This window comes from Oryx dammah, unplaced genomic scaffold (assembly GCF_014754425.2).
Source record: "Oryx dammah isolate SB20612 unplaced genomic scaffold, SCBI_Odam_1.1 HiC_scaffold_26, whole genome shotgun sequence".
Taxonomy (NCBI): domain Eukaryota; kingdom Metazoa; phylum Chordata; class Mammalia; order Artiodactyla; family Bovidae; genus Oryx; species Oryx dammah.
Window position 1 is genome coordinate 91,578,563 of NW_024070210.1, and position 17,400 is coordinate 91,595,962.

Here is a 17,400-nt window from a genome sequence, read left to right on the forward strand (position 1 = left end):
TTAGATGTACCACCCAACAAGTTTGAATGCCTTGCTCATTTTAAACACTTAGGGAAAAAGTAAAACAGTTTAAAGAAAATTCAGAAGTTAGTATCTGAATTCTTTTTTAATATTTCTTCCTTAGAAAACAATACCATTTAATTAATTTTTAAAACAATGCTGCACATCTGGAGAGAAGGTTATCAATTCATCAGTCTTTCAATAAATAGGTAGAGAAAATCATAACATACCTTTTTTTTTATTACTTGACCAGATTTTGTGGATTCTGAAACTCACCAGTGTGCTCTTCAAGAGTATATTTTATAGATATGTGGCTCAATACTTATTTCAAATCTTTCAACCAAAGAAGTGCTATTATATATCAAGTGGCAGTGAAATGATCTGAGCAGGTGTCAGATTAAACATAAAAATTACATATCATGATTGTATGAAATTTCTTAGCTATCTCAGATCTGCAAGAAGAGTTTGGATAGAACAGTTAATATAGGTTAAAGTTCTTTACATTCTTTGCAGACTCCATATCTGTATGGGTGCTAGTTCTCTTTGTGTTCCTAGTAAAAGGTTTTGGAGGTTATAGTTTTCTTAGTGAAAGTTTTTTGTTGTTGTTGTTTAACTGTGAGCATTCTGTTAATAAACATGAAAGGAGTGACTTCCACATTCTGAACATTATGGTATGAGCTACATCAGATTAAGAGAGTAAGCCATGGTTACAGTTTTGAACACATCTCACAGTCTTTTGCAAACAGATGATAAACAAGAGTACGATGGAGCATGAACAGAGCTGCCATGGGAGGCTTGTATAAGGTGTCTTAGGTCACTGACAGAGGAAGTCACTAATGGTGCCCAGTCTTCAGGGAAGAATCCTTTTGTCTTGCATGGTAATACTGAATGCCTTCCATAAAATAATTTAGATGTGGAATTACCACCAAGAAACATTCTGTCATCATACATATATTTCTGTCAAACCAACATGGACTGGATTGAGTTTCTTCTGAACAGTATTTGCTTGTAGTTCCAGTGGTTTCCCTTTTCTCATGTAGACCTGATTGCATAAGCACCCACTGGTACACCTTCCATTATTTATCCCAGGGTTTATGTTGTTAACTTTTACATGAGTACTGTAAAAGGGTTAAGAATCCTGATTCAGAGACTCAGTATAGCCATTTTGAAAAATCTGAATTTTTATTGTACTTGTTTCAGAAAAAAGATGGTGATAGAAAAAATTGTTAGCATTGTAAAGAGGTGCTCCAGAATTATCACTCTTGTAATACCTACCCTCTCCTTCTCTAACCTAGCCCCACTCTCTTATATTTTTCTTGGTTCCTTCATTTTCCTCCATCGAAACTTGTCTGCCTTGGGAATTGTCTCTCAAGTGTCTGACTACTATAATCCGTTTCTGCTTGTATAGAACTCATACAGAATGTTTCTATATGTATATTTTATGAGAAAAACCAACACATACTAACCAAAGAGTGTTAAGAAGTAGTCTTAGATAATATTCAGAGCATTAAATTGGAGCCTTTGGAAGACAGTTCACTTTTATTTTTTTCACTGGTTCTCAGCACCTATATGTTAACCAAATGGATAAAAGTCATTAAAAATATAGAAACTCTTAGGGGAGGTGAATTTCTTATAAACCAGTCCTCCAGATGATTCTGACAAGTAACTATCGGGTTTGAAAGCCATTCAAGTTTATTAATGTCTATGCTAGTTGGATCTTAAGTCCAATGGGAAAATACCATAGGGAAAGCAGAATTTTTTGATGCCTCTCAGATCACACATCAGCCATTGAAACAGGTATGCAAATAAATATACCATAGACTCCACAGATGGGTTTTACAACACAAGAATTTAAAACAGTAGTTTCCAAATAGTTATCATAATTACTGTATTAGTTTCCTATTACTGCTACATTACCACCAATTTAGTGGTGTATAACAACGCAAATTTATTATCTTACAATTCTAGAGGTCAAAGTCCAAAATGGGTCTTACCAAGCCAAAATCAAGGTGTTAGCACAGCTGTGTTTTCCTCTGGAAGTTCTAAGGGAAAATTCTTTTCCTTGCCTTTCCAGCTTCTAGAGAGAGGCTGCCCACATTCCTCAGTTCATAGCCTGTTGTATCTTCAGAGCCATCAATGACTGAGTTGTCTTTACACCACATCCCTATAACACTGACTCTTCTGCTTCCTGCTTTCCCTTACGGGATCCATACAGTTACGGTAGCCCACGTAGACAACCCAGGAAAATCTCATCTCAAAATTAGCTGTTCAGCCATCTTAATTCTCCCCTGCCATGCATCATTATATATTTATAGATTGTGTGGGGGAGACTCAGATCCTTTTGGGGGTCCATTATCTGTGTATCACCTCATGTATAGCACCTTTGGGGAGAAGAAGATGACTCAGATATTCATTCCTCATGTTTCAAGTTGAGGAAGAGTAGAAGGGTAAGGCCATGGCATTATGGAGGGCATTCTGATGCAGAGCCAAAGCCTAATGCCACAGATAAGCATGTACTCCCAGATCTTGATGTTGATGGTGATCACTCACTATTCCTAAAATTCAAATGGAGCCCTCCTGTGGGGATTATGGCCAGCTACCTAACCAAGCAATTCTTATTTATGGCAGTTTTACTTAACTCTGGTCAGTTCAGTTCAGTCACTCAGTCATGTCCAACTCTTTGTGACTCCATGGACTGCAGCACACCAGGCCTCCCTGTCCATCGCCAATTCCCGGAGTTACTCAGGCTCATGTCCATTGAGTCATTGATGCCATACAACCATCTCATCCTCTGTCATCCCATTCTCCTCCTGCCTTCAGGCTTTCCCAGTAGCAGGGTCTTTTCTAATGAGTCAGTTTTCTTCACATCAAGTGGCCGAAGTATTGGAATTTCAGCTTCAGCATCAGTCCTTCCAATGAATATTCAGGACTGATTTCCTTTAGGATGGACTGGTAGGATCTCCTTGCTGTCCAAAGGACTCTAAAGAGTCTTCTCCAACACCACAATTCAAAAGCATCAGTTCTTCAATGCTCAGCTTTCTTTATAGTCCAACTCTTAAGATCCATACATGACTACTGGAAAAACCATAGCTTTGACTAGATGGAATTTTGTTGGCAAAGTAATGTCCCTGCTTTTTAATATGCTGTTTAGGTTGATCATAACTTTTCTTCCCAGGAGCAAGCATCTTTTAATTTCTTGGCTGCAGTCACCCAGGAGCACTCAAATTAAGAGAAATTTGAAATTTTTCAAATCAGTCATATCAAATTAAATTTAATACATCTGTATTTTCCTGTTGCTGTCTTTTTGATGCTTCTTTAAGTCAGAATTTTTATTTCAAAGTTTTCACCAATTTTCATTTATTAGAATCTATTATATTAGCACTTCTCTGTGAAACATTGATTTATCTCAATAGATAATGGAAGCATGTCTCAAATGACATGACTTTTAATGCAGAAAGACATTTTAAAACATAAGTATTATCACATAATTATAGGCACAAATAATCATGCTGTTAAAACAACAGAATTCTAAAGTTATATTTTTAAAAATCATGCAAAGAAATTATTGTCTAGACAGCACTTTTCTGCCTACATGGTTCATAAGAATAAACTTAAGTAATCTTATTAAAGTTATAAAGTTAAATAATCATATGAAAATTAAATTATAAAGAATGTCAAAATGGAATGTGACTCACATCACTTATGGACTGGATTTGGTCAGGAGCAGTTGAATAGATCAATTGGAACTTGAGCTGAACATTGTATTATGGTTAATATTTGATATTTAATCAAGTAATATGATTTATTAGAGTAAAGCATACGTAAAAATGATTTAAGCAAATCGTAGAACTAACAAGTGAGTTCTTTGTGCAAGATTGGCAAAAAAATAGGGATACACTGAAATTTAGAACTAAAGTGCAGTGTGTTTGGAGGACTCTGCTTAGGTTTTTTTAAAGGTTTATTTTTTTTTATCAAAGTGTTGTAGGAATTTCTGTTTTTAAAATGAAAGGATGCTTATAAAAAAACGCAGCATAAGAAATTAAAAGTTTTTTCCTATTTTATGATGATACCCCTGGGGCTGGTATGTTAGGTGAAAGATAATAAAAGCTAACCTATCTATCTCAAAGCTTACTGATTGTGCTTTGAACCAAATAGTTGAGTTAGTTTTTCCTCTCCCTGAGAGCTAAATAAGGAAAGGAACTCTTTAAGTGTCCACTGCTGTCTCCTAGTGAAGTAGAGTCTAAAATTAGAGGGATAGTGGGGAGAAATAATTTAATACAATAGCAGAATAGGAGTTGGATTTTGCTGTAAGTTGGGTGGGAGAATTAGCATAAGTAGCAGTGGGCAGTAGGATAACGTTTATGCCGTTGGAACTCTTGTAATGGCTTAGTTATGACTCCTTTCCTGTTTGCATGGTCTCTTCTTTAGGAAACTCTCAGAGAAAACAAGCAAAGGTGCCATAGCTCAGTGAAAGGTGGGTGGCCAGTATAGAACTGTGCTCAGAGTACAGTGTTCTGGGCCATGTTCTCAAAGAGCTGAACTTATTCCTGAACATCAACGTTTTTTAAAGCAGTGCATCATCCTCCACCCAGCAAATGCCTGCCATAGCCAGTAATATGTTGGCTTGTCCATTTTCAGTTTGTAGTACAAAATAAATGAAAGCCAAGGACATTACAATTGGGAGGGAAGGAGAACTATTATTTAAAAGGCTTTTAAATGATGTCACTATATATTCTTTTAACAACATCCTCTAAAAGCCTTTGAACAAATAGTCCCTTCCCCCTCAGTTGTTAACAAAGACCAGGCTAGGGCCTGCTCTTTAAAAGGCTGTTAAATGGTGATACTATATTTTTTAATATCAACATCATTTAGAAACCTTTTAGAGAACAGTCCTCGTCACCCACAACTAACCAAAAAAAAAAAAAAAAAGGATGTGGGGGAAGGGATTACTTTTTTAAAGGCCTTTGGATGGTACTGTCAATAAATACAGCAATATTGTTTTAAAAGCCCTTTTCCAATGGTGATTCAGTTTTTTGATATGTACTTTTAACCTTAAGACCCTATGCTATCTGACAGATTGATGTTTTAACGTTGACTGAAAACTCAATTTACTAATAATCCCAGTAATGCCTTTTATTGAACAGTTTAAAAATCAATTTCACATATACAATCTCCTGTTATCCTCAGAACAGCTCGGCAGAGTAGACAGGATATGTATAATTAGCCCCATTTTACAGAAGAGAAAACCAGAAACGAAGTGAGGTTGGATTTAGCTAAGTTCTCACTGCTAACGTATGGCTGAAGTTGAAGCCGTAACCCCAGTCCTAACAGTTTGATTCAGTGCCCCATCCAGTGCCTCTGGCTACGTCTACTACTTTTTTTTTTAAGTGATACTCTCCATTGCTCTTTTCAACATGTACAAACACTGAGAGTTAATTCTTCATAATTAGCATAAAAGTGGAATTCTATAATTTCAGTACTCAAGGTAGATGGTAGGGGTCTTATCAATACGGTACTTCTGATGAAGTAAAGAAGTATAAATATCTCAAAGCATAGTAGTCTTCCTGTGATGTTAGGGCATTCAGACTTACCTGAGATTGTGCATCACATCATAAATTTTGTGTGCTTATGAAATTATCGCTTGAAATTCACTTTCAGGTATCTAGTTTATTATATAACTGATAATTTAAAAATCTAATCTCCTTTTATTGCTTTGCTTCTAAAAGTTATTCTGCTGACTAAGGATACTGATTCATAATTAAGATCATAAGATTCTCTCAGTTATCATCAGTCTTTGAAAGAAATCATAAATGCTGGTTGCTCCCACTTCCTGTAGATCTCTGAAGAAGAGGAAGAAGTTTCCCCACTAGCTTTCAGGACTGACCTTTATTTCCCTTTATCACAAGCAATACTTTCTGGTTTTTGAAAAAGGTAAAGAATCATAAATTATTTATTGCTTAACAGAAATGACAGTTAAAAGTGGTAAATTCTGATCTTTGTTCTGCCAGTGTTTTTTTCCTTTTGCTAATAAACGTTGCCTTTAATGATAACTAAAGACGAGTACTTTCAGCTCCAAAACACTTTCATGTGTATTATCTCACTGAATCCTTATGAAACAGTCCTACTAATTAAGTAGTATGACCCTTTATTTTCTTCGCTGATGGCTCAATGGGTAAAGAATCCGCCTGCAGTGCAGGAGACACAGGGGACGCAGGTTTGATCCCTGGGTGGGGAAGATCCCCTGGAGGAGGAATTGGCCACCCCTGCAGGATTCTTGCCTGGAGAATCCCATGGACAGAGGAGCCTGGTGGGCTACACAGAGTCGGACATGACTGAGCCCAGGGCACATAGCACCCTTTATTTTACAAATTCTGGCTCAAAGAAGTTAATAAGTTTCTTCTCATCAATAACTTTTAAGTTCTTCTAACCTAAAATTTAGTGTTTTCTTTCTTACCACTGCCAGCAGTAACTCTACCTGACAAGAAGGGAACCATAGCCTTTCTTGGTTCTGAGAGAAAGGTTTCGTATGCCAAACATTAGGGGTAGCCTGAGAGCACTTGGCCTGGTGCAGATACAGGCACTGAGGCCCCAGTCCTCGGTCTTCAGCCAGAAAAATTCATCCTCAGTTGACTTTACTGAAAGTAAAGGTGGATCATCAGAGGCTTTGCTGCCACAGACGTGGACTCCAGAGACTCTAAGGGTCCCATGTCGTAACCCACAGTCTCTCTCACCAGAGGCTTTGCTGCCACAGATGTGGACTCCAGAGGCTTTTAGGTTTCCTGTGTCGTAACCCACGGTCTTCTCCCCATCCCTACCTCCTCACTGGAGAATATAAAACATAGGCTTGGCAAAAAAGTTTGTTTGGGTTTTTCTTTAACATCTTGCAGGAAAACCTGAACAAACTTTTGGCTAACCCAGTATTTGTACACAGATCAGGAAAAAGTATGTGTGTGTGACAGGGAGAGCTAGCTACCTAGTTCTTTGCTCTCAGAGAACCCATTTCCCCAAACTTGCCCTACATCAGGAATTCCTCAGCAACTTACAGTTTGTCCGATTGGCATCTCTGATGTAAAAAGGATCCTTTTCTTCTTTGTTAGATTCAAAGAAAGTGTACCTACAGAGACCTGCTGCTTGAAAAGGGTAGTAATAAAAGTGCCTTTCCAGTTTGTACATCAGCTAAGACATCCTTCTTTCCCATCCTCGCTGACTTCATCTAGATGACATCCCCATCCCTCTGTCTCCTAAGTTACAGTTCATTTCAGTGCAGGCAGCATGGCCAGTTTTTAGATGCCATTGGCCCCTAATTTCATTTGTGTGGAACAGCTACCACTCCCCTCACATACTTTGATAAAGTACTATTATAAAGCCTGGCTTTCCCCCTTAGGGTCTCCCTTTGGATCTTGCTGTCCTATAGTAGATATTCTCAGCATGACCTCACTCAGAATTCTCTAGAAAATTCTTTGACAAAATCATTATTAATAGCAAGATGGCTTGTGTGAAGCTCCCAGATGTTGCATTTGGCCATTCCCTTCCCATCCTTCTGTTCCTTCCTCTTCGGAGGCCCATTCCATCATCTTACACCCTCTTCCTTCCCTTGTTATTCTCGTCTTGGGATCTATTCATCACTTGCCTCCATTCAGTGAAGATCTTGGTGTCTTTCACATAATCTCTCCAGCCCCACATCTCCCAGGAAGATCTCACTGTGTATACTATCAACCTGTGACATATGTAACCTCACAGACTCTTTGATCTGTTCCATTCCAAATTTTGACCTGTACAGAATTTCAACCAGATACTCTTTATTTCAACTGTGAAGTTATGTCTTACTCCCATACTTGTGCCTATCATGTTAACACCTTCAGGCCCTTCACTCCTCCAATATTTAGCCTAGATTTACAACAACCCTGAAAGATAGATGGTAGTTTCCCCATTTCACACATGTGAAAATTGAGGTCTCTAGAGTATGAGTAACTTTTTTAGTGTCATAGGCTTAGTAAGTTGCAGAGCCAGAGGTTCAATTCATCTATCTGGCTTCAAAGCTCAACACTTTCTACCCACTTCTTCACTGAGTGTATAAGGGAGGTACAGTCTACGACAGTCTGTGGTACAGGTTGCAGAGGGAGGAGTCAAGAGACGGGGAGGCCGGTTTGAATGAGCAAGCAGAAATAAGAGGCGAGCAAAGACTTGGGAGGTACAGCAAATCATTAATTATGATTAAAGATTTCCATACTGTTTGAAATTGTTTTCCATAAACTGCACTTCTTTTACAATTTCAAATTTAAAATTTTTTTAATAAGTGTCACTGATGGACTTGAACTAAGCTGGTGGTAGACAGCAGAAAAGAAGAAAATGAATACAAAAGACATCAGACTTCTCAAGTAGTTGTTGGAGGGAAATAAGGATGTCAAACACAATGCCATAGTTCAGTTCTGAGCTTGGTTCCAGAGGAAGAGGGTCTACCATTTTCTTTTTTCATATGATGTCATTGATATTGTCAGAAAGCAGGTGAACTACTAAGATCATGTGATTCTCAGATTTGTCAGATAACCACACATAATTGTTTTGTTCTCGTGTAGAATGCTCTGGTTCTGACGAAATTTATTGTAGCCCATTATTGGAAGGTTTATGCTAAACACTTTGGAAACCAGATTATTTTGGTTTTATTAGCACCCTACAGTCCATGGGGTCACAAAGAGTTGGACATGACTGAGCGACTTCACTTTCACATCACTTTAAGCCAGAAGTCAGAAAGGAAACATGAAAAAAAAAATAGTAGAATAGTATAACATATGTGTCCATAGTTCTGGAACTATTCCTCTATGAAAGTGGAATATATAATATATACAACTATTTAAAGGTAAATATACATCATTCTGGATTTCAGATTTATTAAAAAGTAGAATATTGACAGGATTATAAATTTTCCTTTGGGGAGAGGAAAGAATAGGATATTATAAACTGATTTTACCTTCCTCTCATCAGCTGTGGAAACAGAACACATGCTATATGGGAGTCAGTGAACATTTTGTAAAGGGCCAGAGAGTAAATATGTTCAACTTTGCAGACCACAGCCGTTCAACTGTGCTACTGTGGCAAAGCAGCCAGAGACAATTTAGAAATGAATGAAGTGTGGCAGTGTTCCAGTAAAACTTTGTGGACATTGAATTTTAATTTCTTATCATTTTAGTGTCACAAAATGTTATTTCTTTTTATTTTTTCAAACATTTAAAAACGTAAAGACCATTCTTAGCTCACAGACTAGACAAAAGCAGTGGATTAGTTTTGATTGACAGGCCAAGTTTGCTGGAGCCTGCTTAACACCATGCATGAAGTAAGGTTCTCACTAAATGTTTGTTGATAATGTACTCAGCTCTTTCTGCAAATACACTTTTATTTATTAGCAAATGACTAAAATAAGAGTAATTAGTGCAATCATTGATAATTTCTAGAATACCTTAATTTACATATACAAGGAAGAAGTTATCTTTAAAATTATAAACCATTTATTTAAAGTCATATTTGATGGAAAATATATATATTTATTTGAGTCTTATGTATATAGTTCTAGCTAACAGTTAAACAAATTTGCCCTTTGCTTTCTTTTTTTAGCTGAAGGATGATGGCTTTACAGAATTTTGTTGGTTTCTGCCAGACATTAACATGAATCAGCCATAGGTATACTGCCGTTTGCCTTTTTAAATCCTGTACTAGGTGCTAAGGGGCTTCCTTGGTGGCTCATGATAAAGAATTCACCTGTCAGTGAAGAAGACACCATTTTGATACCTGGTTCAGGAAGATCCCTTGGAGAAGGAAAGGAGAACCCACTCCAGTATTCTTACCTGGAAAATCCCATGGACAGAGAAGCCTGGCAGGCTTCAGTCCACGGGGTCGCAAAAGGATCAAACCCAACTCAGCAACTAAATAACAACTAGGTGTGTGAGTGTGTGTGTATTCTCAGTCGTGTGGGGTCTTTGTGACTCCCTGAACTATATAGCCTGCTAAGCCCCTCTGTCCATGAAATTTTCCAGGGAAGAATATTGGAGTAGGTTGCCGTTTCCTTAGGAGATCTTCCTGACCCAGGGATTGAACCCTTATCTCTTGCATCGGCAGGCAGAGTCTTTACCACTGTGCCACCTGGACCCAATACTAAATATTAAAGTGGGCTCACTTTCTACAGTTTACTGGGCAAATCAATACTCTAGCTTTCTGCATTACGGTTCTTACCAGTTGAGATTTACACTGGTTTAAAAAGTGCTAATTTTAAAGATGAAACTGCATCTTTAAAAAAAAAAAAAAAAAAAAGAAACTGCATCTTTATTTACAACTGTTTTCTGGTCATTTTTTATAAATCATATACCTAAATATATACTACCGTAAAATAAACCAAACAAAATTAGATACAAAGAAAGTATTTTATGTACTATAGACCTTTATATTTTTGAAGTCCAAAAACAGAGTAGATTGATAATATTTAAAAACGATTAAGTGTCTGAATGTGGTTTGAAGCAAAAGACTAGAAGACATTGTTTTCATAAAGCTTTATGTGGAAGTGTCATCTCTGAAATAGTAACGCAGATGTTGAACAAGGTTTATTCTTAGGCACTTACTTGATAACTCCCTGTTTTATTTTCAATTCTCATTTAAATTTTATAATTCAATCATTTTGAAAGAAGTTTTACAACTTTAATCTTAATAATCTCAAAAAAAAAAGCAGACACGCTATGTCATAAAGTAACTATTAGTGACTAGTTTGTATCCTATAAATCTAACTTGAGTTGATAATATGGTCCATTACCAGCTAACTGCACAGAGTATTTTTCATTTTACACTCTTCAGTTACTTTTTAGTGAAGTGTTAAAAAATATGAAGCTTTTCTCCTCTCTAAAATTGCACGCTGTCTGTCTGTTATTAGGAAGATAACAGCTCTTATAAATGTTTCAGTAAGCGCTAAGTAGACAGTTATGTGCACTCTCATTCCACGCTTATTTGCTTACTGTAATAAACTGATAAAATATGTGTGGTTTGTCTCTGTGTATCTACAGGCATCATGAGTCACATAGATTTCCTTTAGAAATAACGTTGTGTCTGCAGAATTGATTGGTTATTTTCATAAACCATCTAAAGGTACACAAATGACTTTTATTATTTAAACATACGCTGTGTAAAGATTTGTGAGGATTATCTCACTGTTACTTGATGCCTTTTGTTCTGTTAGCTCCAGAAGGGAGCTTTATATTTTAGAGTTATTACAGTTACTGAGCTAATTACCTTCTCAGGAATCATAGTGAGGATAACCCAAATCATTTGCTTATAATACAGCTAAATTTTTAATTCTGGAACATTGGCAATTAAGTAATTAAATCAAAACTTTAAAAATACTGTCTTTCATAGTATCCTCTTTATACAAGTTTCAATATTTAATGGAAAATAATGCTTTTACCTGAACTGGATACTTTTAAGAATTAGTGTTTGTATTATAGAAATCCTTCTAATTATTAAATTGTTCTTTGTGTGTACCTTAAGAAATATGGTATTTTTCATTTGTGCATAATCATATGTGTACTAGGAAATTCTTGGTCAAGTCATATCCTAAAACCGACAAATATTAATATTGATAATCTTCACTTAACACAGTAAGCTCCTGGAAAGACTGTAATATTTTTAGGAACAGTGTTGAGCACTCAGCATCTGTTAAGTATAGTTATGACCAATACTAGTAATATATTATCTGTAGATCTTTGTAGACTAAAGTGGAAAAATTATACTTTGAGTTCTAAAAATGAGTACAATTGTGTTTTATAAATTGAACATAAAATCAAGGAATAAATGGAGAGACAGATAATAAACATAGCAAATAAGCAAATTATGTGATTATGTGTATTGTATCCGAGAAGGTATTTTAAGTGATTATGGAAAAAGAAGAAAGGGGAATCAGAAGGAAGAGATGCAAATGGGCTAAACCTCATTATGAAGGAAACATTTGAGCAAAGGTATATCGGCACTGAGCCATGTGAGTATTTGGAGATAGTGCATTCCAGGAGGGAGTATCCAGTGCCAAGGCCCTGGGTGGGAGGCTTACTGGTGTGTGCAAGGAGCAGGAAGGGTGTTGAGGGTGGCTGGAGTGAAGGGAGTTGTGGGTTCAAAAGTAACAGGAAATGAGGTCAAAGAAATACAATGGGGCCAGGCCATATGGGGCCTTATCGGCCTTTATAAGAGTTTTTAGGTCTCATTTTCAATGAAATTGGGAGCCACTGAAGGGTTTTGAACAGAGAGGTGATATGATGTAACTTTATTTTAACTGATTCTTACTGGCTTCTGTTTTCAGTATGTGCTCTGTCGGATGCAAGAATAGGAGCAAGGAGACCAACTAGAAGGCTTTAGGAGTAATCCAGATGTGAGGTTGTGGTCGCTTACCATTCTCCCCAAGATACCCAAGGGAGACATAGAGTAAGAGAACAAAGACAGGCAAACCAGTCCTTTATTAGCCGGGCTTTTGCTCTGTAGCCTCAACATAGAGCTTCAGTGAGTAGTATGGGCACATCAAGAATTCCAAAGCAGGCTTTTAGATTGAACCATAAGAATTGCTAATTCCACTCTTTTTTTTTTTTCTCTTTATTTTTTGAGGTATAGTTGATGTACAAAATTATTTACATTTCAGATGAACAATATAGTAAGTCAGTTTTTAAAGGTTATGCTCCATTTATAGTAGTTATAAAATGTTGGCGGTATTCCCTGTGTTGTATGATATATGCTTGGAGCTTATTTAATTTATATATATTAGTTTGTGCCTCTTAACCTCCTACTCCCGTCTTTCCCCTTTCCCTTTCCTCTCATCATCGGTTACCAGTAGTCTGTTCTTACACCTGTGAGTCTACTTTCTTGTTGTTATATTCACTAGTATGTTTTCTTTTTTAGATTCTACATACAGTGTTTGTCTTTTTTTGTTTGACTTATTTCACTTAGCATAAAACCCTCCAAGTCCATCCATGTTGTTGCAGATGGCAAAATTTTTATTCTTTTTTATGACTGAGTGGTATTCCACTGTATCTATATGTGTGTGTATATGTATATTCACACCACATCTTCTCTATCCATTCACCTATTGATAGACATTTTGGTTGCTTCCAGATCTTGGCTATTGTAAATATGTTGTTAAGAACATAAAGTGCATGTAGTTTTTCAAATTAGTATTTTCTTTTTTTTTTTTTTTTTTGGATGCGTATCTAGGAGTGGAATTTCAGATGGTAGTTCTATTTTTAGTTTTTTGAGAAACTTCCATATTATATTCCACCAATGTAAATTGTAACACAACAATTGTTGGTGAGGATGTGGAGAAAGGGGAACCCACCTACATTATTGGTAGGAGTGTAAATTGGTGAAAAATAACATGGAGGTTTCTCAAAAGCGAAAAATAGAACTGCCATATTACATTCCACTCCTGGGTACACATCCCCCAAAAAGAAAACACTAATTTGAAAAACTGCATGCACTTCAGTGTTCATAGCAACATACTTACAATAGTCAAGGTCTGGAAGCAGCCAAAATGTCCATCAGTAGATGAATGGATAGAGAAGACGTGGTGTGTATTCTGATAGCTGTGAAGTGATATCTCATTGTGGTTTTAATTAGCATTTCTCTTATAATTAAAGATGTTGAGTATCTTTTCATGTGCCAGCTGGACATCTGTGTGTTGTCTTTGAAGAAATGTTTATTCAGATCTTCTGCCCATTTTTTAATTGGGTGGTTTGTTTTTTTGATGTTGAATTGTATGAGCTGTTTATGTATTTTGGGTATTAACTCCTTATCGGTCATATCATTCACAAATATTTTCTCCCGTCCAGTAGATTATCTTTTCATTTTGTCAGCAGTTCCTTTGCTGTGCAAAACTGTTAAGTTTAACGTAGTCCCATTTGTTTGTTTTTGCTTTTGTTTCTTTTGCTCTAATTCAACTCTTTGATCTACAGAATTGGTAGATTCATATGCTTGAACCTAATCAGATTCCATGCATGAGTTTCGCCATAACATCTCTACCAGGGCTTTAGGGGAAAGAATGAGAAAGTACATTCTCCCATTATAATTTTATTCCCCAGTCCCCCAGTTAGCATCCTGAAATCTGACTAATCCTGATTAGTAGTTGAGTTGGGAGGGTTAAATGACAGAAACTGAATTTGAACTGGTTTAAACCAAGGAAAAGGAGCAGAGGGTTCCACTTCCTAGAGTATTTTACAGAAAGCCACGCTTCAGAAATGGTAGGAATATGTCAGCTTTAAGAACCATCCAAACCAAAGATAGCAGCCGGGCTCTCTGTCTCATCTGTGCTTTGTTTTATTTCTTGCTGAGCAATATGGCAGGAAATGTGGCCACAGACATTAGAGTTTTAAATCTCAGACTTTTAGCCACTTGAGAGAGATTGACTCTACTTCCCAAGTGCCAAATCCAAAAATCCTAGAAAAGGTACTCATTGGGCCAGGCGTCCATTCCTGAGCCATTCCTTAATGTGGTCAGATCATGGGTTGTCATGAGAACATGCCAGCTGCATTAGGAACTGAATGGCAACATTCTTAGAAGATGGTCAGATGTGTTAGGCAGTCCCAGACATGACCTCTATAGGTGGAGCACTGGGGAGAAAGCACCTTTGAAAGACTAGCCTTTAGTCTTCAACCAGATAAAAGCAATCCTGAAACACTGAATTCTGATTCCTCAGTGTCTGTCATAAAACTTCCTTGATACTTCGTTGTCAGCCATCAGAAGACATTATAAGACATCAGAAACCCATAGAAATAATTATCCAGGTTATAAAATCAACTTTTACAAAGGAAAGTGAAAAGAAAAAAGTAGCTTCTACTATGTAAAGTAGGCTTCTCAGTAGCGAAGTGTGCTAGCCCAGGCGGTACCATTGTGAACATTCTGTAAAGGTGCCCTTAAGTGTAAGCTAGGTGTTTAGCTCATATTCCAGTCTCGGGCAGTTACAGCTGTACATGATAGTCCTACTCAGTGTTAATTTAGCTGTTTAGAGTAAGTGGATCTGGGAATTGTTGAGTGACCAAAAAATAAAGAAATGAATAGATATCAAAGAACTGTGAAGGGTATGAGATGTTGCCTCACTTTCAGGTTAACAAATTAGCCTGAGACAATTTCATGGCTACTGATAGAAGACGCAGACTCCTGTGTCAAAGGCAGAGGACAATTTATTACTCAGTAGCAGTAGCCAGGGGAACATCGTTCTTGCCACTTCCCCAGTTTTCACAGGGTGACACAATGAATGCTAGATATGACTGCACATGCGGTGTGTTGCTTTAGAGAAGAAGATTTTTAGCATAAAAGATCCCAACCTTTTATAAGGGTCTTTTGGTAAATCTGTTCAACCTTTGCGCCAGAGGGGAGGCACTGAACCGTTTCCAAAGACTGTTTGCTATACGTCCTGGAAAAGATTTTCAGGAGCAAAGCTGTTTGTTAATGCCTTTCCTTAGAAGCTGCGCAGAACTGTGAGAGAATATGGAGAACTATTCCTCAACAACTGGAGAAAGAAGGATGTGACATTGTGCCCTTAGGTCAGGGGTCAGCCAACTTTTTCTGTAATGGGTCCGGATGGTAAATCTGTTAGGTGTTGGAAGTACTCAGCTCTTCCACCGTAGAGCAGAAGAGCAACCATCCACAGTATGTCAAAGAATGCAAATGTCTATGTTCCAATAAAACTTAACGAGACCGGCAGCAGGTCATATTTGGCTTGTGGGCCAAAGATGGTCTGTTTGGTTCAGATTTTTCAAGTATCCTTAAACTTAAATCCTCATTTTCACAGCCACAGCCTAGGTCATTCTCTAATTAATTGACCTTTTACTGTTGTTTTAACATTTAGGAAAATAATCATTATTTATCAGTTGTAAAGTCAGAAAAGCCATCTTGGAATGTAAGCACCCGCAGACCATATGTGTGCTTCTGGAGTGTCGGTAACTAGTCTGATATACAAAACGTTGAACTAAAGCCTTGTTTTCTTGTCAGGATTAATTGTACTACATGTGGAAATTGGCAAAGGATTTGTGGAACCTACTGGTTTTCTTGAAGAAAATATCATCTGTGTAGTTAAGATATTAGAGGAGATTCACTAAATGTGACTTGTATGAACTTAGAAAATAGGTTAGAAAAAAATAGTCATTCTCATTTAGTCCATCTCTATAGTTAAAAAAAAAGAGCTGTATTATTACCCTCTAAATGCCATTTAGGAGCTATTTACTGTGAAAGAAAACGTAGGCTTTTTGCATTATCATAGATAAGCTTGGAGGATTGTTACAGAGGACCTTTTTAAATGCTAACTTCATTAAAGAGTGCTTCTTGAATTTGGCTGAGTGTGGAAAGAATGAGTGAAGACAATTACACTGTTTTTATTCCATTGCTGCACACTGCTTTAGCATCATTTTAACTATCATAATAAAAGGTGCAGAATTTTGAGACAAAGTGGACCATGTGTCCTAGAACTAGATTGAGAGAATTCAATAAACCAACTCAGACAAGTTGATAGCTCTTAAATGACATAAGGCCTGCCTTCAAAGAACCTTATATGAAGAGTGCTAATTCTTGGCTGCTTATAGCTCCAGATTCCTGCTTCTCTTCTGCTTTTCTATTTAACTCTTAGATTTTTGTTGATTCATTTTAAATGATTAGTATTATTATTAAGCTTTTTATATATCAGATATCAGTGGCATGGTGAACCTGTTGAACAGGTTAAATTATAATAGGAAATCTAGTTTGAGAGAGTACACTTGTTAGGAACAGATCTTGACTGGGCCTGTTTAATTACAAATTGTTTGTTTTTAAAGCCTTCCTATGTCAAGTCACATGCAGTACTTTGAAAGGAAAGACAGCCACCTTATGATTTTAGAATAGATGGGGTTATTTTTACTTAATATACTGCCATTGATTCCAGTCACAATTGAATTTAGCTCAAAGAGTCTAAAGTTCAGTGGAAACAAAAACAGGTGATTAGCCAAGAAAATATTGGCAGGGGGGCGGGGTGGGTGGAGGAATAAGGACATTTTGTTTTGTCAAACAACTGAATCATATTGTGGGGCTTTAAGAAATGAAACAGTGTGGTACTGATTTAGCAGTTCTATCAAAGTTCAAAAATGTCTCCAACTAAATAATTAGAATGTTTGCATTTACAGATAATTGAGGAAAAGCTAATCATTGAATCATGTACAGATGTTAAGTATTTGGAGGAAAATGATTAAATATAGAGTAAATATACCTAAATTCAGTTAAGTTCAGTTCAGTCGCTCAGTCATGTCTGACTCTTTGTGACCCCATGAATCACAGCACGCCAGGCCTCCCTGTCCATCACCAACTCCATGTTCATCCAAACTCATGTCCATCAAGTCGGTGATGCCATCCAGCCATGTCATCCTC

General features: G+C 36.9%; 1 protein-coding gene across 1 annotated transcript in view; it reads left to right on the forward strand.

Annotated features, from left to right (window-relative positions):
• Nucleotides 1-17,400, forward strand: part of AP3B1 (adaptor related protein complex 3 subunit beta 1) — a 236,592-nt gene that overhangs the window by 180,983 nt on the left and 38,209 nt on the right. The gene's annotated exons all lie outside the window — the stretch shown is intronic.